Source organism: Cricetulus griseus, assembly GCF_003668045.3.
Source record: "Cricetulus griseus strain 17A/GY chromosome 1 unlocalized genomic scaffold, alternate assembly CriGri-PICRH-1.0 chr1_0, whole genome shotgun sequence".
Lineage (NCBI taxonomy): Eukaryota > Metazoa > Chordata > Mammalia > Rodentia > Cricetidae > Cricetulus > Cricetulus griseus.
Genome location: NW_023276806.1, coordinates 143,739,062 through 143,765,157, shown reverse-complemented (window position 1 = coordinate 143,765,157; position 26,096 = coordinate 143,739,062). Strand labels below are relative to the sequence as shown.

The window sequence follows — 26,096 nt, the reverse complement described above, 5'->3', positions numbered from 1 at the left end:
TCTTCAATTCTTTCTACGTGCATGTACCAATACTTTGAATGTTTCCTACTCCATAATCAAAGGAATCATTGTCTATTGTATGAGAACCATAACCCTCAACTTTATGTGCTGGCTTGTGCAGTTGATTATATGTCCAACCTTATAGTTTGTGCCCAGCCTGTAACCCTTCCACCATGATACATCTCCAACTTTTCTAGTGCTTTTTCCCTTTTCAGTAGTTATTAATCTGCACACCTTACTTCCCATAAAGTCTTTTCTAACTGGCATGCCTAGGCTGTGTAGCAATTCCACCACTAAGAGTCACATAAAGAAAACTCATAATATTTATTAAATGGGTGTTCAGATTACAAATTAGAAAGTTTTCTATAAAAAAGATGCAGAGAAAAAAATTTTTCATTAGTCTCTAGCTGAATTAGTTATTTCTTGCCTTGTGACAAATGACCCTACAACCTAGCAATTTATAATATATATATTCATTATTACACTGTTTTTTTTTTTTTTACAGATCTGGTACAGATCTGCTGTGTCCTTGGAGTTATAGTCCATCACAAGAACCGAAACCTCACCTGAAGGCCTGACTGGGGAGGATGATAGAGGGCTTCAACTCTTGCTTTTTATTTACTGGACACTTGCCAGTTTCTTGGCACATGGATTTCTAGATTTCTCGAACATGACAGCCTAGTTCATCCAAGTCAACAGAGAGTCTGCTAGCAAGACAGATGTCACAGTCTTAGGTAGCCTAAGTAGGAAAGTGACAGCATACCTACCTCTATTAGCCAGGGTTCTCCAGAGGAACAGAACTAATAGAATGAATTAACATTAAATGGGCATTTATTAGAGTGGCTTACAGGCTGTGGTCCAGCTAGTCCAACAATGACTGTCTCCCGATGGAACGGCCAAGAATCTGATAGGCAGGATGTCTCAGCAGGTCTTCAGGATATGTTGGATTCCAAAGAAGCATCTTCTAACATTAGTGAAAGAATGCCTCGGCATCATGATGGCTGAACTTGCCAGCAAGAGTGAGGGTGAGCAGGCCAAAAGCAAAAGCTTCATTTTTCTGTGTCCTTTTCTGTGGGCTGCCACCAGACATAGGGTAGATCCAATCAAACAAAATTCCTCAGAAGTATGCCCAGTTGCTCAGGTTTTAGTTGAATCCAGGTAGTCAAATTGATAACCAGGATAACCATTGCACCACCCTTGCCAGAAAATACTGGCTTTCCAGCCTTAGATGGCAATCACATTCCAATGGAAAAGGCTACACCAGGGTGTATATCACCAGGTGGGATGGGAAGGGTATCTTATAACCTAGAGAAGTGATTCTTAACATTCCTAATGCTGTGAACCTTTAAAACAGTTCCTCATGTTGTGTTGACCTTCAACCATAAAATTATTTTCATTGCTACTTTGTAACTGTAATTTTGCTACTGCTATGAATCATAATGTAAATGTCTGATATGCCATTCCCAAGGGGGTCATGACCCACAGATTGAGAACCAATGTCTTAGAATGTATCTACTACATCTGCTTGAAGGCTTGATGCACATTTGATTTTTAATAGAGCTTTGTCATCAATTATACTTTGCTTGTCTAATCAAATTTCTGCATTGTGGAGATCATTTCTTTGAAGTCCACATCAAACTGGTCCTTCTCGTTAAGATAATCTTTGATACTATACAATTGAGAATAATCCTTTCTTTCATTATATACCCATAATATATCATACCCTTCCTTGTTCATGCTTCCTTGAATTTGCCAAGATTGAATATGGTCAATCTGTCTTTGGCTATCTTCATGTTTCTCTTTTTCCTCAAACCAAAAAAAACCAAAACAAAACAAAACAAAAACAAACAAACAAACAAACAAACAAACAGGAAAATCTTGAAATGGATAGTAATAGAAGACTTACTTTCTGAAGTCTCAGTCTCTCAGACACTTCGGCTTGGGTGAAAAGACAGATGATGGGAAATGAATTTCAGAGAGCATGGTGGAGTTAAGCCAAGATGGTCATTTATGTTAGAAGTTTCAGATAGTAACAACTCCTCAGATGCTCCTGATACAGTGCCTGTTGCACAGTGAGAGTCCAGTCAACAGTTGGTAGCTTCCTTTTTCTACTTCTCTCCCCTCCACTCATCCCCGCCACACACTCTATTTGAAAATGCTACTCTAGGTAAAATAGAGTGAAAATCTGAAGTGGTGCCAACAGGATTTGCTGATAGACTCAAAAGGGAATGGCTTTCCCATGAGTTTCTCTGAGGCTGGAAGTCCCTAATTCACCTGTATGAAGGTTCAACTTTTTGGCATTATGACACAATGTCATCATCAACAAAGTTCATGTTCAAGAACTGTACAAGGAAGCTATAAAACAAACAAACCAACAGCAAAAATCCTCAGTGTTTTCAGTAAGTTTACAAGTTTGTGTTGTCCACATTCATAGCTGTCCTTGACCACATGTGGCTGAAGGAACACGAGCCAGACATAACTTGCTGGAGCATGGCTAACTGGAGATGGATTCCCAGGAGCGCTTTCTAGAGGAGAGAGCCCATTCTCCCAGCTGGACTCTACATCTAATTTTCTTTTATACAACCCAGAGAAGCAAACATCATAGACAAAAAGAGACAGAGAGAGAGGCTAAAAAATGGCCATAAAATAATAATAATGATAGTAATAGTAATAAAGGACAGTTAAAGACAAAGCAGTGAAAGTTATCAGGGTGTAGGTGTTGCATGCCTTTAATTCCAGCCCTCAGGAGGCAAAGGCAGGTGGATCTCTGTGAGTTTGAGGCCAGCCTAGTCTACAGATCAACTTCCAGGACAGCCTCCAAAGCTACACAGAGAAACCCTATCTCCAAAAGCCAAAAAAAACCCCAAAAAAGCCCAAAAATGTAAGAAACTAGCTGAATGATGACCATGCCTACAAAAAAAAAAAATCAATAAAAGAAAACAAGAAGAAGAAAAGGAAAGGAAAATAAAGTGAACCATAAACTAAGACCATTGCGATAACACATAATTTGAAACTAAAGGTCAGAGAGAACAAAAGAACAGCCCCAACAAGCTAATGTGATTAGGGGGAAAAAAGTAAACAGTGATTTCAAAGTACAGGAGGTTGCAAATCAACACCAGCTGAATTAAATAAGCCACACACGGTCCAAAGATCAGTGGGGCGTGTCCCTGAGCTGCTGCCAAAGAGCTGAGTGCTCCTGGGGTGGCCCCGGTTCCACCCTAGCTGTTCTCTGGGTTCCAATGGCAGCTGTCCCCTGTGCTAAGCAGAGGCCCTCCCTGACTTCTCACTGGTTTCTCCTCTCTCTCATTTCTGGCTTCCTTTCTCTAGGATAGTCTCTACTCTTCCAGGTGTATAAATGTCACCTTGTATTCTAACTGCTAGCTATAACTGAGAGAACAGAGTTGAGTGTGTCCCAGAAATGGGTGTTTGTGATGGAGACTGCCCCCTGCCTGGCTGCTTTTAATAATAGCTGCAACACTAACATGAAAGGATGAATATTAATTGAACATTTTTTGGGCTGGGTATGAAGTTTATGTTTTCCAAGTAAAATTTCCTAGGAACTATGTGTTGTTACAGACAAGGAAACTGGGGCTGCCATGGGAAAATGCTGTGCCCGATGTCACAAGTCACTTTCAGCATTTAGGCTTTGGAAGCCGGGTTCTGAAGCCTCATGCAACACAAACTCCTTTGAACAAATTAGGGGTTTGTGGGATGGTGATCTTTTGTCCACCATGTTAGCAGAGAGCAAGGAATAGATTGACAACGAAGTTCGCCTAGGAGCAGCAGGGGTTACATGTTCATGTTTCATTCCAGATTTGTAGATTGCATCCTAAGCCCCTGGTATTATAGTTGTGTGTGTGTGTGTGTGTGTGTGTGTGTGTGTGTGTGTGTGTGTGTGTGTAGACCCACTTCTTCATAGGCAGCTTCATACACACCTGTTGACCCTTAATCTTAGACTTCTGGGTTTCTAGAATGGAGAGAAACATATTTCTCAAGTTTCTATTCCACCTAGTTGGTGGCACTTCATTACAGTATCTTTAAGAACTAAGAAATTAGAATGAGAAACAGATATTTCAAAATTTTTCTTTTGCTTTTGAGTTCTTTCCTCTCTACCATATGTTGTGAGCCACACCTGCAGCCCCATAAGGCGTTCCTCCATTTGGACAAATCCTAAGCAATACTAATCTCATTCTTTGATGTGGACATAAAAGGCTCTCACTGCTCCAAGGTTCTCTTGTATGTCACACTCTGGCTGCTAGAAAGGTGACTTAAAAGGTGATTTGCAATATCTGACTCTCAACTCCCATATATATGTCACTCTACTTAAAGAAGGCTCTTTGAGTCAAATTAGTTAATAGATAATGTTTTGTTCTTAAGGCATTTTAGATGTTTCACAAATATCCTCTTAATAAAAAAGTGTGTTGGGTCGATTGATACAATATTATATAATTATTAAAATGTGGCTGCTTCCTAAGGTAAATAACTAGGAATGATTAATAGAATATCTTCCCAGAGTCAAAAGGCTAAGTATTATATATGATTTCACTTACATTAAATATCCAGAGGACACAAATCTTTAGATACAGAAAACACATTGATAGTTGCCAGGAATTAGGTAGATAGAAGAATTTCAATTAGCTATTCAATGGAGTTAAGATTATATATTGAAAGCATAAAAATTTTGAATCTAGACAGAGGTGATGACTGTGTAATATTATGAATACACTAAATCTGAGTTATGGCTGCATAATTATTTATAATTTCATTTAAATTATTATTAGTAACAATAGGATTCTAAACTGAAGGGATAAACTTCCTTTCCATTTAGGTGATAAGGGTTGAGGTCATTGTGTTGAGGACACCAAGTCAGTTCTGGGCATCAGAGCAAGACCTCTTGACCATTGTCCTGTTACAATGATTCCTTCATGCACAGTGTAGGCAACGGACAACTCTCAGGAGAAGAGCATGGCACAGCAAGGCTTACTTTGCTCCATTGTCACAAGATAGTCCGTGAAGAATAATGAAGGATTTGAAGAGACTGAGACCATCCTCCAGTGTTCTGGACAAATGTATCTTTTATAACCTTGTGTAATTTCTGTGGGATTTACTGCTTTGTGGAGCTCTTGGCCTAGTGGTGGAAGCACAAGGTATGGTTCCGAGTGAGAAAGAAACAGTCTATGTTTTGGCATCGCTGTAAATCACCTGAATTATAGCAAAGGAAATAAGTTTGTCTCAAAGGAGGATCAGACAGTGTGTTCAAGTGGCTGAAAACAGCAACATTCCCACGGGCCCTTCTAGAAAGTTCTACTTGGAAGTTTAATAGTGAAGGGGCACAGGTTTCCCATCAAAGGCTAAAGAAGTAGTATAGGTAACTGCTGAATATGACATCTTGTGGGCAAAACACAGACCTTCCCTCCGGCACAACACCACCTGGATGCCTGTCTCAGGGCCCTGAGCTTTTTCACACATCAGCTTATAAGGCGGGGTCATTAAGCAATGTTTGAGTTTGGCTGGGACAATGACCATCCCTGACATTTGGATCAAACATCAGAGGTTGTTTCCTGCTTAGTGTCCTTATAAAATTCTTATTTACAAAGTTCCGGTGGTTTTCAATTCCCCAGTAAGCTCACATTTATCAGATAAAATAATCTAGATGACTCATAGGCTTTCTGAATTAGAGAGCACCTAACTTCCTCCTTTCTAAAGAAGGATCCAGAAGGTGAAGTTCAGAGAGGTTGATGGGCTCTAGCTGGGGAACAGAATTACTCACTACCTTATCCCACAATGCCTCACTGGAGCCTCAGGTCCAGTCTTTTGGATCTCTTGGGATTAAATATTTTCCACTGTTCTAATTGGGAAGAAATGAAGATGCTGGGGGGGGGGGCCTTGGCACTTTTTTTTTAATGTTTTAATAGAGCAGTGTTTTGTGTCAGCACAATTCAACAGTATTTTCAACAGGAGCAAGGACCCTGGGGCTTTCAGTTGTTTTCAAGCCTTCATCCTACCCATGCTCCTCCTAATACATCTTGTCTCTCATGCTGTTCCACTTGAGAGCTTGTCTGGCCTCTGCTCCAACATTTGGACCTCTCTCTCTCTCTCTCTCTCTCTCTCTCTCTCTCTCTCTCTCTCTCTCTCTCTCGTGTGTGTGTGTGTGTGTGTGTATGAGTGTGTATGTGTGTGTCTCTCTCTCCCCCATACTTTTTTGTTTTGGTGTTATGTTTTTATCCTCTCCCTGTCTCTCCTTTTATCTCTGACTTCCTCCTTCCACCTCTCCCTCTTTCCTTCTCTCTCATCATTTCTCTCCTCTCTCCTCTTTTCCTCCCTCCCTCCTTCTTTTCCCTCCTCCCTCTCAGACCAGAGAATATATGCACATATTTAATGGTTTACTTCTTTCACAATTGGCATTGCACACAGGTTTCTAAACATTTAAACTTAACCGTATTTATTATTACTCTGTGTGTATAAGTACTGGCTACATGCATGCAGCGGTCAGAAGACAACTTTGAGGGGTTGGTTCTCTATTTCCAGTTTTACACAAGTTCTAGGTGTCAAACTCAGGTTTTGTCAATGCCATCTCACTGGCCCTACACATACATTTTTATATTGACAGAAAGTCTTATTATGGCCATTTCAAATGGCTCCATACAATTTCCTTACTCAAACTTGACAAAAACCATCTCTCAAGATGTTTTTACTTTTAAAAGTAGAATTCAATTTAAGTTTGCTTTTGGGCAATTTGGCTTTTAGGTCGGGTCTGGTTGCATGCTCTAGAACAATATCAAATCTTTCTAATCCCTCTTCTATAAAGGAGCTCTTGGTAATTTTTTTAAGCTATCATATTCTTCTTAGAATGTGTCTTTTCCAAGGCAAACATCCTCAGTTCTGTCCATTGTTCCTCACAAGTTGTGGTTTCCAGACCGCTCACTAGACTGCTTGTTCTCTTCTGGATGGGACCCAACTTGTCAGTGTTCTCTGTGAAGTATGGAGCCAGAATTAATTACTGTAGTAACAATAACCATAATAATAACCACTGTTTATCCACTGTGCACAGTGTTCCAGGAACTGGGCACAAAGCTTAGCTCACTTAATCCTCACAGAACTCTCTAATGTATTGGTTATTATTCTTATATTTTTAGACGAGGAAACCAGTTTAATATGCTAACTGGCTTGTGCAAGGTCACACAAATAGGAAGTGACAATGCTAGGATTAAAATATGCTTCATGTTGTGACTAAAAACAACTTCTCCTCTTTTTCCTCCTCCTATCCCTCCTAATTTGTCTTCTTCTTCTTCTTCTTCTTCTTCTTCTTCTTCTTCTTCTTCTTCTTCTTCTTCTTCTTCTTCTTCTTCTTCTTCTTCTTCACAGTTTTGTTTATTTTTGTTATGTGTGTGGGAATTTTGCTTGCATGCATGTCTTTGCACCATGTGTGTGCCTGGTGACCATGGAGGCCAGAAGGGAATATCAGAGCTTCTAGACCTACAGCTACAGGTGGTTATAAGCTGTTATATGGGCTCTGGAAAGTGACCCTGGGTCATCTGAAAGAGCAGCCAGTGATCTTAACCACTAAACCATCTCTCTAGCTTCCTTTCTTTGTGTGTGTTTGGGATATGCATTGCATAGGCATGGTGCAAGCCTGTGAGTGGGTGTGTGCATGTGAAGCCAGAGGAAAACACTGGGAGTTTTCCCCTGTCAATTTCACCTTAGTGACTAGAAACGCACCAGAAGCTACCACTTCTGCTAGGCTGGCTGTCCAGTGAGCTTCTGGTATCTAGCTGTCACTCCCCCCAGTCCTGGGAATCCAGGCATGCTCAACTATGGCCAGCTTGCAGAATAAGCACTCTTATCACTGACCTACCTCCACAGTCCCTGTTAGGAACATATTAAAGTTGCTCCAGAATTTTCTGGTCATGCAAATATATGGTCAAGCTACCAAATTTTTATGCTAACACCTTAAGATTTCTGGATCATTTTTGGTGATTTCAATTTTATGGAAAAGATGATGGAGCTCAATTCTTATAAGACATGTTTCAAATTTCCAATTTGCCCATTTGTAAAATATCTATTGAATCTTTATTTCATGTCAGATATTACTTTAGGAGTTAATAATATTGATGTAAGTAAGGTAGACGGAGTCCTCCTTACAGTGGGCTGACTTTTTGTTGAGAGACACATTCTAGAAATTAACTAAATGACTTCAGATGGTTACAATGGCATAAAGAAAATAAGAAAAGTATATGTTAGAGCAAGACAAGACAAGGTAAGATTAGGTGCTGGGACAGGTTTCTTGCGGGGCAGTGCCATTTGGTCAGAGACAGGAATGAAGAAGAGAAACCAGTTATATGAAGAATGGAAGAAAGAAAATGTAGGCTCAGAAATGGGAAGGGCTAAGGTCCTGGGACTGGAATAGGCTTAGTTAGTTCAAGAAACAAAGAAGCCTGTGTAGTTAAAAACAGATGGAGGATGGGAGGGTGTGGAGGAGGAAAAAAGATACTGCTAGGGATAGATGATGTAAGGTCACATGGTACATGGTAAGGAGTTTAATTCTTTTTTTTTTCAATATGAGGACATACATAGCTTGATGTAATTAATCTTTTAAAAGATGGCATCGTCTAAGAGGGGCAAGAATGAAAGCAGGAGGTGAGCAGGAGGTTATTGGAAGAGTCCTGTGAGAAATGGCTGGCAGTCCTATGAGATATGATAGTACTTTAGGTCAGGTGGTGCTTAACTCAATTGTGATCTCTGGAAAGAAATGGGTGAACTCAGAATGATAACAATAGCAAACAGGTGGATAAATAACTGCTGGTTAATTAAACAGAATGGGGTAAGAAATAGAATTTGATTTAACTCAAGAGTTTTGGGTTGGTGGGCATATTGAATCTACCTTATATACATTATGTATGGATATACACAAATCTACAGATACATCATTGATATTAACTAATGCTTACAAAAAACATCTGTGGTATAAGTAGTATTTTCCTCAGGATATTTCAAAAAAAAAAATCTAAGATTGAGATAGACTAAAGCTCTTGCTTTGAGTTATTTAGATATTAGATAAGGAAAACCATGGTCTAAGCTGAGAGTGCCTGGCATCCAAAGTAGCTCTTTTTCTTTTTTTCCAGTACCACCCCCTGGAACCCTGGTAAAGATTACAAGTTTCTGAGAGCTTCAATGTAATTAAAGAATCCCACAGTGTTTTTTTTATAGAGGACACATTCTGCCCTGGTGTGGCCTGGCCTCCCTTGGGAGCCTTGAAGGTCTCAGGCCCGGCTTTGCAACAGTGTATAAGGGATTTAGATACACTGGGTAAAGTAAGAATTTCGTGGAATGATTAAGCAGATGGAGAAAATAACTTCTAGGAATGGTTAAAAGATTGCAGTTCAGCCCAGTAAACTGACTAAAGAGGACATAGTCCTCGAGTGTAAGGGAAAAAAAAAATAGAAGAGAATTTCTACTGCTATTGAAAGTAGAAAGAAATTTCACAAAGGGACAAGCGAAGAACAGAATTTAATCCTCAGAGCCATTCTTTCCTCTATGACAGTGGTGGGTGGGATGACCATGTATCTGACTTTTTATCTCAAAGAAGGGAGCATAGACTAAGTGCAAACTAAAAATCCACGGAAAACATTCCTTCATTCCTCCAGTCCTCTGGGGACCTTTAGCTTTTTATAAGACAAGAAAGAAGTAAGTCTAGGAATTTACAGTTTGAATTCTAATTTACAATGAAATCTATGTTTCTCTGGAACCACTATGGTAGGGACAGTTCCTCATAGTCATTGTTTAGCTGGGAGCAGAATTCCTTACTCCCTGAAACATACTAGCTCTTGTGGTGTTCTGGAGGCTGGAGAAAGGGGAGCCCTGATGCTGTCCCTCACCATCGCCTGGCTGCCGCTTCACTCTGAAGTTTGGGGAGACTTAAATTTCACACAGCAGCTAGTGATTTCCCTGCATTTGCCACCATGTCTACACATTTGTCAGTGAAATCAGAGAACGAGGCTGCTAAATAACACAGGGACAACTGCTCACTGAAATGGGTGTGGTATCTTCCCATAGACGCTATGAAGACGCTATCAGGACTTGAAGGCGGAGAGCCTTAGTGTATCAGCCACATCCGGGTTGAACACAAAGCTCCGGCCGCTGAGGGAAAGGCTTCCTGAAAAGCACACCTGTCCTTGTGAGACATCTCTCAACTGTCACATTCATTTTCCTGATGTTTTTGGCCTTTTGCTCTTGCTTCTCTTGTGCAGTTGGAAGGCTGTCCAATGTTCTGAAAGTTAAAAGGAAAAACAAACAAACAAACAAACAAAAAACAATCTAAGAGAATGTATTTTCTTAACCTAGGCTATAATGCGTCTCCACAGGACAGCCCTCCTGCTTTCAGTCTTGCATAAAAAGACAAAGCAAAAAAAAAAGGAAAGAAAGAAAGAAAGAAAGAAAGAAAGAAAGAAAAAAACAAACACACCTGCAAAAATGGGACTTGGTCCATCCAGGAAGGACATAGCATTTTGCTTGAATGTGCAAAAACTGAGTAGGGTGTTGTCTGTCCCACGGCTCTCAGCAGTCAGTTCCTGTGGACCCTCTTTGAATTGAGCATGAGTCACACATGCATAGAGAGAATGGGGCATCAACCTTTGTTTGGTTCTTTGTGGTTTAGGGATTGCTAAATTTGTCCTAACGGAAAGCTTGATTGTTTCCCCTTGTGGGGCAATTTATTAGCATTTGCCTTTAAGCTGATTGCATCATTCTTTATTCATAAATCCATAGCCAGAGTGAATGCATATAGAAAATTCCTATGGGTAAAATAGTTCCGGCTCATCTAGTCATCTAGAAGTATAATTGTTTGGGAAGTATTGGAACTGGAGTAGGTAACTTTGAAAAGGATGAACATGACTTAGTAAATATGTGCTTCGTACCAGCCACTGTGCTGGGTGATTTTTGAAGGTGATTCCTCAAGCATTTAACATCCCCTCAGTGCAGGCTTCCAACAGCCTGTCTTTGTGACACAGCAGAGCAAGGACCAGAGAAATCAAAGAGCCTGTCACAGGTCACAGTGAGAGGCTTCAATTCATTCTCATTCCTGGGTAGCTGTGGTGTCTGAGTCCCCTCCATTATGACAACCTGACTCTCCAACAGTTCCTTTTGTGACAAGCAAAGTAAAAAGGCTAACAGTATTCCTCCCCCCCCCACTTATATTTATAAGGAAACCATTTCATAGTTCTGAAAATGGGTCCAAGCTTCTCTTTATGTGCAGAGGTGAGATGCATTTTGGGAGACAGAGGTCTTCTATGATGTGGGGGACTCTGGTGGCAGTTTTGTTCTTTCCACCTTTCATGCTGGACTTAAGCCTTCCAGCACCTGGGAAGAGTTTCTGTCTTCTGTCGTGGGGCCCTGAACTCACTCAACTGCTGTTTTTTTGAGAAATAGGTAATTTTTTCATCAGATTCTGATGCAGGCTTTCCCAAGAATCCCCAGGCTGCAGAGGGGAAAGGAAAGCCAGAGATATATTTAATGGAAAAGAAAAGGAGGTTTGTCAGGAAGAGAGCGTCTGACAGCAGAGGCAGTGGGATCGGAAATTATCGCGCTGCACTGACTTGCATGACCGGAGACTGAGTCACGTGGCTAAGATATGAAGGGCAGGTTCACACTTTGTCCTTTCATTTCCTCTTGAAAACCAGAGGGACCACACTTGTGCCAAACTCAGTGATGCGTTCCAGGATTTGGCCGTATACTTCCGCTCTTGCGTTCTTGGTGTTCCATTTGCTGTTTTTTGTCCACAGGAGAGGGCCACAGGGAGCCATGGAAGGTAGAGTCCAGTGGAAGGAAATTATTGTAACACACTTTTAGGAGATACCATGGCCCTTGCCCTCTTCTCTCTTTTTTAATACCTGTTTTTTGGACCTGCCACACAGCTGCCTTCCAGCCTGAGGATTTTGATGGATTCACTGTTTATGCCAATCATCCTAGAATACGTAATCCTCTCACCTCAGCCTCCTGAGTGCTGGACACAGGAGTTGATCATAGACAGCAGTGTCTAGACATTTTTATTAACTAATTATAAAATACCAGATCAAAAAAGAAACCAAGACGAATTTCTCAAATGAAGTTGTTGATGTTCCCAAACACTGTGCTGCCCTGATTTATTCACGTCTCTCTGCTGCCCTGTGTGTCTAGGGGCAGATTGGAGGGCGCTTCTCTTTACCCATTGTTGTGCTTTCACAAGCTGCCATATCGGATTTACCAAACGACTCAGCAAGATGCAACACTAGAACCACCACCTAGCCTGGAAGAAAAAAGTCCTGTTTATAACTGTCATGCAGAGGAAAGGGCAAAGCCATGCAGGTTGCCCTTCCCACTCCACTGGAGCTAGCCGGCCACTCCTTCCTGTCACAGAGGGCTTCTTCTCTTCTTTATCAACTGTGTCTCTGTTTCTCATATATATAAAAAAAAAAAAAGAAAAAACAGTCCATCTGCAGTGCCGTATGTGTGCAGCTTTTGCTAGATCTTCCAGCCCTCCTGGCCTTCTACTCCCTAGTTGCTTCTGCAAGTCTGCCAGATTCTGTTTCCAGCGAGTAGATTTTATTTTCAATGAGCATGTACTTTGTCTCTTTGAGGACTGCAGCAGTCACGGGTGTGTGTGCTGTTGTAAATCACAGTTCAAACCAGTTTCTGCCATAAAGATTTATAAACTTATTGGAAGCTCAAAAGTTGCTAAGATGGATTTGCTCCAGTGGCATGACTGTCTCAGCAAAGGCCTGCTTCATTCCCCTTTCTCTAACTTCCAGAGGTGCAGCCTCATGCTAAGACTGCTATGCTCTTGTCCCTACAGAGCTGACAGGTACCAGGTCTATATACTCTGCCTCCTAAACATCTGTTAGACCCCCAGAAAACTCAGGTATCCGGGTTCCCAGGCCACGACCGTGGTCACCCCAATTACCAGGCAGATTCGAGAGCTTGTTGCAAACTGCACGAGGCTTTGAAAGACCCCCGAAGAGGTACTTTCGTAGAGGGAGACCCGCACCCAGGAATCAGCGAGACCACGAACTTGGATGCAAAACCGCAAGAGGCTTTATTGGAGATACGGGTACCCGGGCGACTTAGCTTCTGTGAGGCCAAGCGCGCCGAGCCAAGGGAAAGGGGTCCTTATATAGGGAAAAAGGCACAAGCTAGAAGCAGGGATTCTATTGGATAATTCTAATGAGGCATTGTACAGAGCTATTCCCATTGGTCAATGTAAATGAGGCGCTATACAGGGTTATTCAAATGAGGCGAAGTACAGAGTTATTCAAATGAGGTGAAACACAGAGTCTTTCAAATGAGGCGAAATACAGAATCATTTCTATTGGATGGTTCAAATGAGACACAGAGCCATTCCAGATCAGCATATTCTCAAGGTCTGGTGTCTGGTACAACAGACTCAATTCCCCCCCCCCTCCGTGTCCAGATGGCTGACCTTGGGGGCGGAGACCTTGGGACGGAGTGTTTCTCATCGGGCGGGAACTCAGGGGCAGGGCTCCAGGCCGGCTCACTTGGTGTTCGTTCTCGTGCCGGTCCACCTGGTGCTCGTTCTCGGGCCGGCCCACCTGGTGCTCGTTCTCGGGCCGGGCGTGGAGGAGACAAAATTAAGAAAGAAAGGGCTAAGGGGCAGGGGTCTTTCAGCTTTATTACAATTTAATGAGCTAACCCCATGTTAGCTCGGGTCTTTCACCCACCCGCCATGGCGGATGGTTCACAAAAGACTCTGAGAAGCCACAGGACCAAGATCTTATAGGGCAGCGTAAGGGGAGTGTCTAGGGGTACGCACAGGCTCACTATTGGTGTGCCTCCAGCCTTGGAGGGATTGCCCTGTATTGATTGGCCAACTGGTTGCTATGGCTCATAGGCCCTCCCAGGATGGTTGCTATGCTTTACGTCATTGCTGTGTGCTTGTCCGTAAAGTACATCCAGGGTCGTAAAGCATAGCGCCACCAGCTAACTTGTGATTGGTTCCTTGTCACAAGACAGGCATCTGACTTTCTAGTGTCCAGGACAAGGTCATACAAGCATGTGTTTGGCCGCTATGACTGCCGAAAGGGGAGCTGGTCCCTTCACATCTAGATGCTATTTACTCCAAAGCCCAGCAAACCTCTCTCCTCCCCACTGGCCCATGTGGGGCCAAGCAGTAGGAATACTCAAATTCTATTAACCTCTAAAAGCACATCCTATTGCTAGCCAGGGAGGAAGTCATCGTCATTAGGGCTCTTGTCTTACCCACATGACAAAAATAAAGGTAAGAAAAGCAGCCTGCCTGTTGGAGCTCCAAACTGAAGATCGATTTTGTTGGTCAAGTACAGTCCTGTACCTGACCTTCCCTGCAGGTTCAAATCTCTACAGCTCCAGGATTAACTGTAGCCCTGTCTGAATAGCAAGGCTATCTATCTTTATATTAAGTTCGAGTCTATTTGAAAGTGGTTTGTTCTCCATTGGTACACACTGCTTTCTTGTGATACCTACTCCTTACCTGTACACATCCTGGTTTCATGGCTTTCTCTAAAACATGGCTCTGATAACTTCATTGAGATCTTCTGGACGCCTTAAGACAGAATCTGAAAGGCAAGAACATTGAGACCTTAAACATTCAAGAGTTAGGGTATTTAATAGCACACTGTTTTCTATAAATGACTAGAAACTGAGTTGTTATGGCAAAGAATGTAGTCTAAATCACATTGGATTGACAAGAATATGCTAAAGGTGGTTCCAGGCCAGATGACCAGGCTGATCTTAGAGTTTTAAAGAATTTTATGAGCAGGCTGGTAAACATAGCCATTATTAAATATTGCAGTATATTAACTTACAATGTAATAAATTATATGTATTATAACATTATTAAATGCTTCACAGCCTTCCTTAATTGTTCTGCTACATCTCAATATGTGTGGTTGAGGATGTGGAGGAAATAGTATGCAATGGCATGTCACCATGAAACTTTTCTCAACCCTGCATTCAGTGACAGAAGGCAGTGAGCTGGATGTTGCCCAATGAAGGAACACTGACATCATAGAAAGTGATAGAAATTATACATTAAGGCTTTACATACATCAAGAATGATAACAGTATGTTCATTGTTAATGAGTTTGCAATGACATAACTCATGTAAGCACGCCTTCAATCTTAGGACTCAGGAAGCAGAGGCAGGTGGATCTGTAAGTTCAAGGTCAGCCTGGTTTACAAAGGAAGTTCCAGGACAGCCAGGGCTACACAGAGAAACTCTGTCTTGAAAACAAAACAAAAAGCAGCAACAAAACAATCTGTTTCTTGGGCTAGAAAGATGACTGTGCAGTTGAGAATGCTTACTGTTCTTGTAGAGGACTTGGAATGTGTTCCCAGCACCCACGTGAAATGTATCACAGTGTCCTGGAACTCCAATTCCTGATACCCTCTGGCCTCTGAGGATAGCTGCTTACACATGGTGTATATAAACTTACACAGGTGCACACACACACATAATTAATTGAAAAAAAGAATCTGGTTCCTCATAAGCTAATCAATCTGGGCTGTGACAATCTCCTTCTCGTCCTTATTAATATATTAATTAATGCAATTATTGATAATGAATATGTTAAGTGTCATATAATCTTTAAGTACTGACTCGGCAATCCTTAGAGTATGAAGTAATACCACACCGGAAAATTGGTGTAGAACCAGGAAAAGATAAAGGCTGGTGAGGCATTGTTGAGTATGACATGTCATTTAATGCCTGTGTAGGACAAGTGTTCCTTTGGACAAATGTGCCCTATCCCCTCGTTGGAACACTATGAAGGAGAAGGTAGCACTCACTCACCCTGAAGTTTCTACTAAGCCTCCATCTGTTGTCACCTCTCTACTTCCTTGTATTTCTTTCCTCTTCTACCTTTCACCTCCAACATGTGCCAGATGTGACCTTTGTTTTGAACCCCAAAGGCCTTTGAGGTGCCACTCTGCTGTGACTTTTGCCTCTTATCTGCTTTCCCTGTCATCGGCTCCTGCCTCTCTTTTTATCAGTGTTCATACCAGGCCCCAGGGTTGACTCTGTACCATTCCCACTTTTCTCTCTACAGCTTTCAACTTTCAGTCTTACTTTCCCTCCTTCCCTTCTTGTCTGCCTTAGCCTTGCAGACATTGCTTAGATAAAGCCACAGGAAACATTTGGAAAAGCTGACAGTCATTTTTCTTTTACTTGTTTGCTTGATTCATTGGAATTACTTGTTTGAAGGCCGGCATTAAGGAGTTCACCAGACCCAAGATAAAGATAAATAGGTGTTTTATTGGAGAACAACTTACACAGATAAGAGTAAATAATCAATGTGGTGGTCCTGCTCCAGAAGATGCAGTCTCTGCCTTTCCGATGCTCTCAGAGACCCAAGAGAGCACATGCTACTCTACTGTAAAGCGATCACATCCACACCTGAAATCACGCCCAAAGGGTGTGGCTGCCTCTTCAGGTTCACTGGCAAGATCAGATGCTACTACAATTCCCCGTTCAGTCTAAAGAAGATTTTAAGCCTGATGCAAAAACTATATACAATGATAACAAATGTCAAGTATATTCCAGCAGAAGGAATATTAAAACCTACAACCAGCAAGAGCAATACTGAGCAATACTTGTTACTATCCTGCTCACCTCCAATATGTGGACTGCAGGTATGGGATACATATCCAAATGGAAAAATTACTGTGTACAAATTGAAAAAGAAATTTCAAATTTGAGGAATAAGATGTAGCTCAGATGATAGACTCTTTACTTAACTCACACAAAGCCCTGGGTTTGATTCCCAACATGCACAAGCCTGGCATGGTGGTACATACCTGTAATCTTAGCACTCTAGAGGTAATTGTAAAAATCAAATATTCAAAGTCATCCTCACTTACACATAGAGTATGAGGCTAGGGTAGCTATGTGAAACCCTGTCTCCAAAGATAATTACAAATACAAGCATGGAGGAGATCACAAATCATAAGGAGGTGGGAAGAGGATGATTAAAGATGACTACTCAGGCTGTGTTTTGGGAAACTTTTTAGAAGCTTGGTAATTCCGATAGACAGAAAAGTCGAATTTTAGTTTATATTGTATCTTATGCATTAGTTATTTTTCCATTGCTGTGATAAAATATCATGACCAGGCACCTTATAAAAGAAAGAGTTTATCTGGACTTATATTTCTAGAGGGTTAGAATCCATGATGGTAGAATGAAGCCATGGCGTCAGGAGCAGCAAACTGAGGGCTCACACCTTGAACCTCAAGCATAGAGAAGAGTCGAGCAAACTTGGAATGGAGTGAGGCTTTAAAACCCCAAAGCCAGCCGAGCGTTGGTGGTACACGCCTTTAATCCCAGTGCTCAGGAGGCAGAGGCAGGCAGATCTCTGTGAGTTCGAGGCCAGCCTGGTTTCCAGAGCGAGTGCCAGGATGGGCTACACAGAGAAACCCTGTCTCGAAAAACCAAAACCAAACAAACAAACAAAAACCCTCAAAGCCTGTCCCCAGTGGCACACTTCTTCCAGTAAGGTCACACCTCCTAATCCTACTCAAACAATTCCACCAACTGGGGACCAAGTGCTCATGGCTGAGATGATTGGGAAAATCTTATTTAAACTACCACACCTTGTATGCTCCTAATTATTTCTTGGACATCTGGTTTTTGTAAGTATATCGTCTTGCAATTTCATTAAGGAAAGAGAGAATTCCAGCAACTCAGCATGATTTTATTCTTAACGGACACATAACACTGAGAGGCCCCTGTGGACCTTGTGTATTAAAAGTTTGTCATAGATCTTTGTTGGGTGAAAAGGGTAATAACTGATCCATGACTCAGTTTGAAAATGATAGTCTCTATGGAAGGGAAAATTCCAGTTACCTTTTAGAGATTCATATAAATGCAGGAAAACACATGTCTTGACCTATTTGGCTAGTGTTTCTCAAGTTTTGTCAGAAGGGAATTGGGTCAAACCGAAGTAGTGTGAGTTTTGTGAATTTTGCTGAGTTGCCAGGTTTGGAACTGATTAATGAAATCTGACTTCCTCTAGAGTTTGAGAACTCTTCCATCAGATTGCAGCAGCATTATCTTTGTAAATGCCTAGTGTATAACTGGTGGTGGTGGTGAGGTGTCTCTAAGGCTCCAGCCTCCTTACCAGGGATGTGACTGGACCCTTTCTCCATATTTCTGAGCATCTGGGAGGGAAGATAAGCTTGTCGAAATCCTTCAATGCTTGAGTCTTTTCTTGCAAACTTTGTAGACTCTCCACACTGCGTATGACTCTTAGTAAAAAGTTGGGATACTGGTTTATTGAGGCTTGGGGCATTTTATCCCACAGGTATATATGAGGAATTTTTCTATGCCAGGAAATATGTCACTGATAAAATAAAAATTCTGTACTATTAAAAATGCAAACAAACATATAACATGAGATATAAAGCTTAATGGATGATACATATATTATTAGTCTAGGATCTATAAAAGATGTATACAGCATTACAGCTAAGGCAGACAGGGTGTCCAGGGAGAATGTAAGGGTATCCTGAAGGGAGATTAATAAAGTGAACTGATTTCTTTGGGATGCAAGGAAGAAAGTAATGATTAAGGTGAAATATATCTCCAGGATTAAGGTCCCTGTGATGAAAGGTGAGGATTGATTAAAAAACAAAACAAAAAACTGCATGCTGTTGTAGCTGAGAAAGTAAGAAAGTGATGTTTGATGAGGCTGGTGAGGAAGATGGCCTAGGAAAGGAAATGGAGAATCCATGAGACCCTGGAGGAAACCTAAGACAGGGCTATCGCTCCTAAACCTGGGGGAAAGAGAACTGAAGGTTGATCTGCTAAATGCTTCTCAGAGTACAAAATGTCATTGGTAAACTGCTTAGCTTGGGCAGTCTCACTGGTGAGGCAGGGATGAGTGCTGTATTGAGATGGATTAGGAAGCATATTTAGGAACGATGTAGAAAAAGAAAGGACTAACCTCATGGTGCTTTTGAAACCCTTCGCTGTAACAGAGTGGAAGATAACAGGATGGAGGGAATGAGTGGGGCTGAAAGATGTTTTAAATGCTCCAAATAATGAGCTCTTGAAATGATCCAGGTTAAGAGACATGCATCCCCAAAAAGTAGAGCCAGTCAACGGGAAAGTTCCTGCAACGCAGAACAGATGTGGTATCTTCGGTTAAGAGTCATGTTTTGCACCTGGAAGAGTGAGGAATGCAATGACATGGACAGAGGCAGATATATGGTGACAAACATGTAAATACCCTGAGCCTCAGCAGAACGCTGCAGGCACCTCCAGCTCCTTCCATCATGGAGGGCTTATCTCTGGAGGCTTTCTGCTTGATTATCGCCTGTTGACATTGGTGCTCATGAACACCAAAAGACCCTCTAAGGACACAGCTCTCTGGTGGCCAACTAGGCCCACCTCTTAATAGTCCATCCCACTATCAGTTCCTTATGGGTGAATTCATTGATGATGTTGATGCCCTCATGATCTGACAGCTCTCTAGGCCCCACCTTGGAAAAGTGTACTGGAGGTCAGGTATTTGTGGCAAGGGTAGGACTATCTTCTTATCCAAAACATAATGAAGTGTAGTCTTAAGAAAAAAAGAAAAGAGGATTTGTTTAAGCATACTACTTTGGTCAACTACAAAGCTAGAAAGAATAACCTACAGGGTCACAAGCTAATATTTGGTTTCTTTCTTTCTGTTGTCAAATATGGCATCTATAGACAATTTTGGTTTAAAGGATTCAAAGGAAGCATGGCTTTGAAACCCCAAACATGGCCTAACTTTATCTCCATGGTGCTATTGGACCTTTATGCTTGGCCCTGGTATGTACTTTTGTTGAGATTCCATTGGGCCTACACTGTGGTGGAAAGTGCCAAGCTGGCTTAGGATACAGGTCGTTTGAGAACTGTCTTTATTAAGGAAGGTTAATTGGTCTTCTCCAGGGTGGTAGCAGCCAGCCACAGCAGGATGCTCTTACGCCTACATAATGAATATTAATGTAGGAAGATCAATAATAAATGGCTCCACTCCTCACCCTGCATTGTACTTTGTGATGGTTAGATGCCCAGAGCTGCAGGCAGAGGGGCAGGATCAGCTATTTCATTCTCTTCCTGTAGCACTAATGAGAAAAGCTGAGGAATAGTTTTCTCCCTACATTCTCTGCTTGCATCAAATCCTTCCTGGTCTCTCCCGGGCCTCCCTGATGGCACTCCATGTAGGAATAGTGGATATCTAACTGTGCTGTGGTTTGCAGATGTGCAGTGCGCACCTAAGGAAGGAAATTTAGCCTTTGCACTCTTGGAATCAACTGACCTAATTAGTGTATTCAGACCTTTCATCATGAGAAAACAATTCAGCCCCGCTTACAGCTAACGGAACAAATGAGAAATCGGGAGCTTGCAGTGAAGAAGCCGAATTTATGGCACTGGGACAAAAGCTTCCATGGTTGCTTTGGTCTAATGAAAGGATAAGGCTGACTTTATACAGTAAAAGTTATGATTAAGGGACATTTTTAAAAGAGAGAAATGTAACGTTATTTCATAACAAACAGAAACAGGCAGAAGTCATCTCAGGCTTGCTCATCAGCATAGACAATGCTGTTTCTGCATCTTGCACAATGCACACTGACTTGCTGCTAAAGTATATGTGTGTGTGTTAACATGTGAAGCTCCCCTCAAAAACAGTCAGACCAACTCGATTCTCGCTGGGGCAGAAGGTGGCTGCTGCTTTCATTGCATTCATGCCTTTCACTGAATGAATGTCTCAGTATCGTGTAATGTCCAGCTCTTGGTGATGACATTTCAATACTGAACAAAGAAGAAGAAAATCCTTGTGGAGCTTTGGGGAAAATATGCACAAAACAAGTAAAGTAAATATGTTATTCAGGATTTTTTTAAAAATGGAAAGGAGACATTGGAGGAGAAGAGAGAGGGCAAGAGTGCATGTTTGAATAAAGTGGTTGGCTAGATGTCTAAGCAAGTGATTTCTGAGCAAAGGCTTGAGGGTTCTCAGGAAGCAGGCCATAGGTACCCCTTAGAGAATGAGTGTTTCAAGGTGAACAAAGCCAGTGCAAGGGCCCAAAGGCAGGAACACACTTGGGAAGTACCAGAAACAGCAAGAAAATGGTGTGGTTGGGCATGGTGTGCATGCCTATGACATCAGCACTCAGAAGGGGAGGACACAGGTAAGCGGAGAATTCAGAGTCAGGCTGAGCTACATAGCAAGGCCCCATCTCAAAAAAGCAAGGACCAAAGAGATAGCTCCATATCAGAGGGCTTGCCTGGCATGAGCAAGGCTCTGGGTTCCTTAACCAACACCCCCCAAAAAGAGTAAAATTAAAAGTGAATAAGAATAAGAGCAGGAAGAGGGAGGAGAGGGAGGAAGAGGAAGAGGAGGAGGAGGATTGTGATACTGGTGTGGATAGGATGGGGTAGGCAAGGGAGAGGTCCTGTGGGTAAGAGGAGAAATGGGGTTCCAATTGAGTAGATTTTTCTAAGGAACACCAGTGATGTCCTGATGTGTGTAGGTAGGAGTAGGCTTACAAATTCTCTAGATTAAATATGAGATTTGGTCAAGTCTGTAGCTATTAACCAATCCACAGCATGCTAAGATGAGTCCTCAAATACTAACTGCTGGTGGAATAGATGACAAGGAGAGGCCTGCCTGGGTATCTGCAATTTTCAGCCTCATTCCCAGTCCAAACTCCCTTTCGAAAGTAACCTAGTCAACAGCGAATGCAAATGTCCCCCCCAGGGAGAAGCAGAAGGAACTATGGGAATAGTTATAACTGATGTAAGAATGGCAAAGATAATCATAGCCATGGTATTAATATTATACCAAAATATGTGTTGTTTCATACATTTGAGAGAATCTGTTATGTTAAAATGATGATCTTATAAATTATTTTAAATTTAACAGAATAATTGATTATAGTGACTATTACTATGGATATATATATATATATATATATATATATATATATATATATATTCACCTCTCTAGGCGTGGTGGGACCTGGGAGAATAGAGCTGATAAATGAGGCCGACTAAAATCTCATGCAGTAGTCAACTTTATTTAGAGCCTCAGACAATTTAAACCCTGAGGGTTAAACAGAGTCACACGGATAATGTTCTTGAGTTCGAGCTCAGGAGAACCAGCCACATGTGGCAAAAACATGGTTTCCCATGGAGGCATATAAAGAATACTTTAAACATTTAATTGGAAAACAGCAGCAAGCAATAACGAGTGATCTGAAGTAAATTCACTCCTATCCACTCCACCTGTGAGGAGCATGAACCACATTCCAAGAACAACTGTGTTTTGTAGGTACTGAGGTCACAAGACTCTTGTCTTCTTGGAGTGTTCTCACAAGCACTCCGGATTCTCCTCACATGGCTCCATTCCTGGACCATGTTCTGACAGTGTATAGTACTAAAGATTAAAGGAACTCAAGTTTCATATCCATAAAATTAATTCGATTTATCTGAGCTGTATGAGTATCTTAGAAGAACTTCTCAACCAGATGTTTTAACCTTGCAGTAAATGGAAAGTATTAAGTTTATAAATGAGGTTTGCAATATTTGAATGTGTCAAATTGCAAAATTTGTAAATAAGAAACAACCAATGTTATTCAAATCCCTTCCTCACCTTGTTCTGTTAGCTTGATTTTCATTTAGAACAAGGTAAAACTAGGTGTGGCTGTGCACTCCTGTAGACCCAGTCCCCGGGGCAGGGGCGGGAGGTGGGAGAAGTTCAAGGCCATGTCCAGCTATATAAGTTCCAGATGACACTGGGCTATATGAGGCCCAGTCTCATGAAGAGGGAAAGAAAAGGGAAAGAAAGAAAGAAAGAAAGAAAAGAAGAAAGAAAGAAAGAAAGAAAGAAAGAAAGAAAGAAAGAAAGAAGGGAAGGAAGTGAAGGAAGGGAACAAAGGGAAGAAAGAAGACAATATGAAAGGAACGGAGACAGGCAGGCAGTTGGGTGGGGTGAGCAGGTGGGTAGGAAGGGAAGGAAGGAAGGAGGGAGGGAGGGAGGAAGGAAGCCAGCAAGCAAGCAAGCAAAGTTGGTTTCCACATCTGTATCTTGACTGTAAAGAGCAGTAACAAAATGTCCTGAAAGAGAAAGGTAACGAACAAGCAAGGTCTTGCCTCACCTTTTCTCCGCATTGACTATAAACCACCCTTATCTTTGTCTAAAGCTCAAAGCCTTCAGCAGCCGGAGGCAGGGAGAGTTCTAGAACTCCATTTTCTCTGGGGCTGTCTTTGCTGCCCTGGTGTCCACCCAGCCTTTAGTTGCAGCATGTATTTTAATGAAATTGCTATGTAGTAAATCATTTTCCAAGAGGCTGTGGATGTAGCTCAATGGCAGAGCAATTGCATAGCGATGGCTCTACATGTGATCTGACAACTCTGGGTTGCTCCTAGCATGTGTGCAATGCTACCCACATTCTCCATCCTGCTGTTGGGAGGCGGGGGTTCTTTGGATCTGGTTTGTGGATCTGGAATACTGGAACTCAGCCCAGGCAGATTCATTTATTCCTGGAATTACGAATTTTGCAATCTCTCCTAGAGCAATTACTTTCTCATTATGTATCCTGTTTCTTGAAATTTATCAATTTATGGCCAAAAACTGTACCTTGGGTAATTAAGAACAGCCCGCTCCAGCTTATGTCAGGCTAATGAGGCACCAATTAAAGGCTAGTATTCATTCACCTGAATTAATTAGATAATCTCTTTACTCCAGTGGCAGTGGTGGGGAGGCAATCTTTAAAGTCCTGGAGGTTACACTGTATTGTGAGTTCTTCTTTTGATGCATTGAAGAAACATGTGATAAACCACTTATTTTGTTTTTACTTCAGATCCACATTGAGGTGACATTTGGGGGGTTTTAGGACTTGCTTATTTTCCTATGCACACCTATTTCCCCCAAATACAGGGAGAAGGATTGTAAATGCCCCAAAATGAGCTCACACACAGCTTGAAGGTTGAGTGCCCACGCCCAGACTCCCGCAGTGTCCTGTAATTCTGCACACAATTCACATTTGTGACTTGGGTTTCGTATGTTGTGGAGGTTGTTCCCTGTAATAGTAGACATGTTTCTGCTACTATCTGGGGAAAGTGATGAAGTAATGAGGAAAGGAGCTCTGCTTTTGTTCACAGGAGTGAAAGGAACCTGAGGGCTCTGAATGCCTGTTTCTGGCTGTTTAGAAGTCAGTTATAGAGGTGCTGGGTCTGTTTAGTTTTGGTGTATTATGTTTTTATTTGTTTGTAAGGGTTTTTTTATATAATAAAGTATATAGAAAGTTTTAAATTTAAAAAAGGGAAATTTCGGCAGTTCCTTCCACTTTCTTCCTGTCCTGAGCGCCGAGGCTCCGGCTGCTGGTCTCTCGCCACTTCCCTCGTGCCATGGCCCCGAAACGGCAGTCCACGCTCCTGCCCCAGTCCAAGAAACCCAAGTCGGTCCCCGCAGCGAAGCGGGACGACAAGCCGGCCTCGCTCGGCCTGCCGAAGGGAGAAAAAGAACAGCAAGAAGCAATTAAACACATTGACGAAGTACAAAATGAAATAGACAGACTTAATGAACAAGCCAGTGAGGAAATTTTGAAAGTAGAACAAAAATATAACAAACTCCGCCAGCCATTTTTTCAGAAGAGGTCAGAATTGATCGCCAAAATGCCAAATTTTTGGATAACAACATTTGTCAACCATCCACAAGTGTCTGCCCTGCTTGGGGAGGAAGACGAAGAGGCTCTGCATTACTTGACCAGAGTTGAAGTGACAGAATTTGAAGACATTAAATCAGGTTACAGAATAGATTTTTATTTTGATGAAAATCCTTACTTTGAAAATAAAGTTCTCTCCAAAGAATTTCATCTGAATGAGAGTGGTGGTGACCCGTCATCAAAGTCCACGGAGATCAAATGGAAATCTGGAAAGGATTTGACAAAACGCTCAAGTCAAACACAGAATAAGGCCAGCAGGAAGAGGCAGCACGAAGAGCCAGAGAGCTTCTTTACCTGGTTTACTGACCATTCTGATGCAGGTGCAGATGAGTTAGGAGAGGTCATCAAAGACGATATTTGGCCAAACCCCTTGCAGTACTATTTGGTTCCTGATATGGATGATGAAGAAGGAGAGGCAGAAGATGATGATGATGATGATGATAAGAGGAGGAAGGCTTGGAAGACATTGACGAAGAAGGGGATGAAGATGAAGGTGAAGAAGATGAAGATGATGACGAGGGGGAGGAAGGGGAGAAGGATGAAGGCGAGGATGACTAGCACAGAAGACTGATGGATTCCAACCCTCTTTTTTATTTTCTTTTATTTTCAATTTTCTCCAGTCCCTGGGAGCAAGTTGCAGTCATTTCCCTCCCCTCCCCAATCCCTCTTGTGCTCAGTCGCCCTGTTTTTGAGGTCTCTTCTCAACACCATGGTTCTCAACTTATTTGGGGGGAAATACCTTGAGCAAAATACAACGAGAAAAGAATCTCCACTCTTCTGTTCTAAATTCATTTTTATCCTTGTCTCAAACCATGGATTCAACACCGCCAATGTGCTCTGTGGGGGGAAAAGAAAAGCCCTCTGGCTCCCTGGGCTCTGCAGGAGACTGGGGGGTGCTAGGCCCCTGTGTAGTAGTGCATTGAATTCTAGCTTTTTTCCTTTCTCTGTATATTGGGCTCAGAGATTACACTGTGTCTCTATGTGAATACAGACAGTTAGCATTTACCAACATGTATCTGTCTACTTTCTCTTGTTTAATAAAATGAAAAAAAAAAACAGAAAAAAGGGGGGGTTAGAAGGTCAGCAAGGGTGGGTTTGAGGTGTCTGGGGGGGGTCAGTGGGCATTGTGACAACATGGCTTCTCCTTTGGCATGTTTAATTGTGATGTTTAACAGACATCCTTGCAGTTTAAGGTGACACTTTTAAAATAAAATTCTCTCCTAACGATAACTTGAGCCCTGCCACTCAATGGGAGAATCAACAGAACATGTAGGGTTTTATTTGGAAATGACATTCTCTGTTGTAACTTTATTTTTAATTTTTTTAATTTTTAATTTTTTATTTTTTTGGTTTTCACTGGAAGGAAAAAGATGCTCAT

At 41.8% G+C, this 26,096-nt stretch overlaps 1 long non-coding RNA gene and 1 pseudogene across 1 annotated transcript; one reads left to right on the top strand and one right to left on the bottom strand.

The window, feature by feature from the left end:
* Positions 1-590: 590 nt before the first annotated feature.
* LOC118239560 lies at positions 591-10,571 on the bottom strand. Its single transcript, XR_004772018.1, has 3 exons — positions 10,463-10,571; positions 1,907-2,062; positions 591-1,076 (listed from the first exon to the last, which is right to left on the bottom strand). It is a non-coding gene; the product is annotated as an uncharacterized LOC118239560 (long non-coding RNA).
* Positions 10,572-24,379: 13,808 nt separating this feature from the next.
* On the top strand, positions 24,380-25,490 carry LOC100761160 (annotated as a pseudogene).
* Positions 25,491-26,096: the final 606 nt, after the last annotated feature.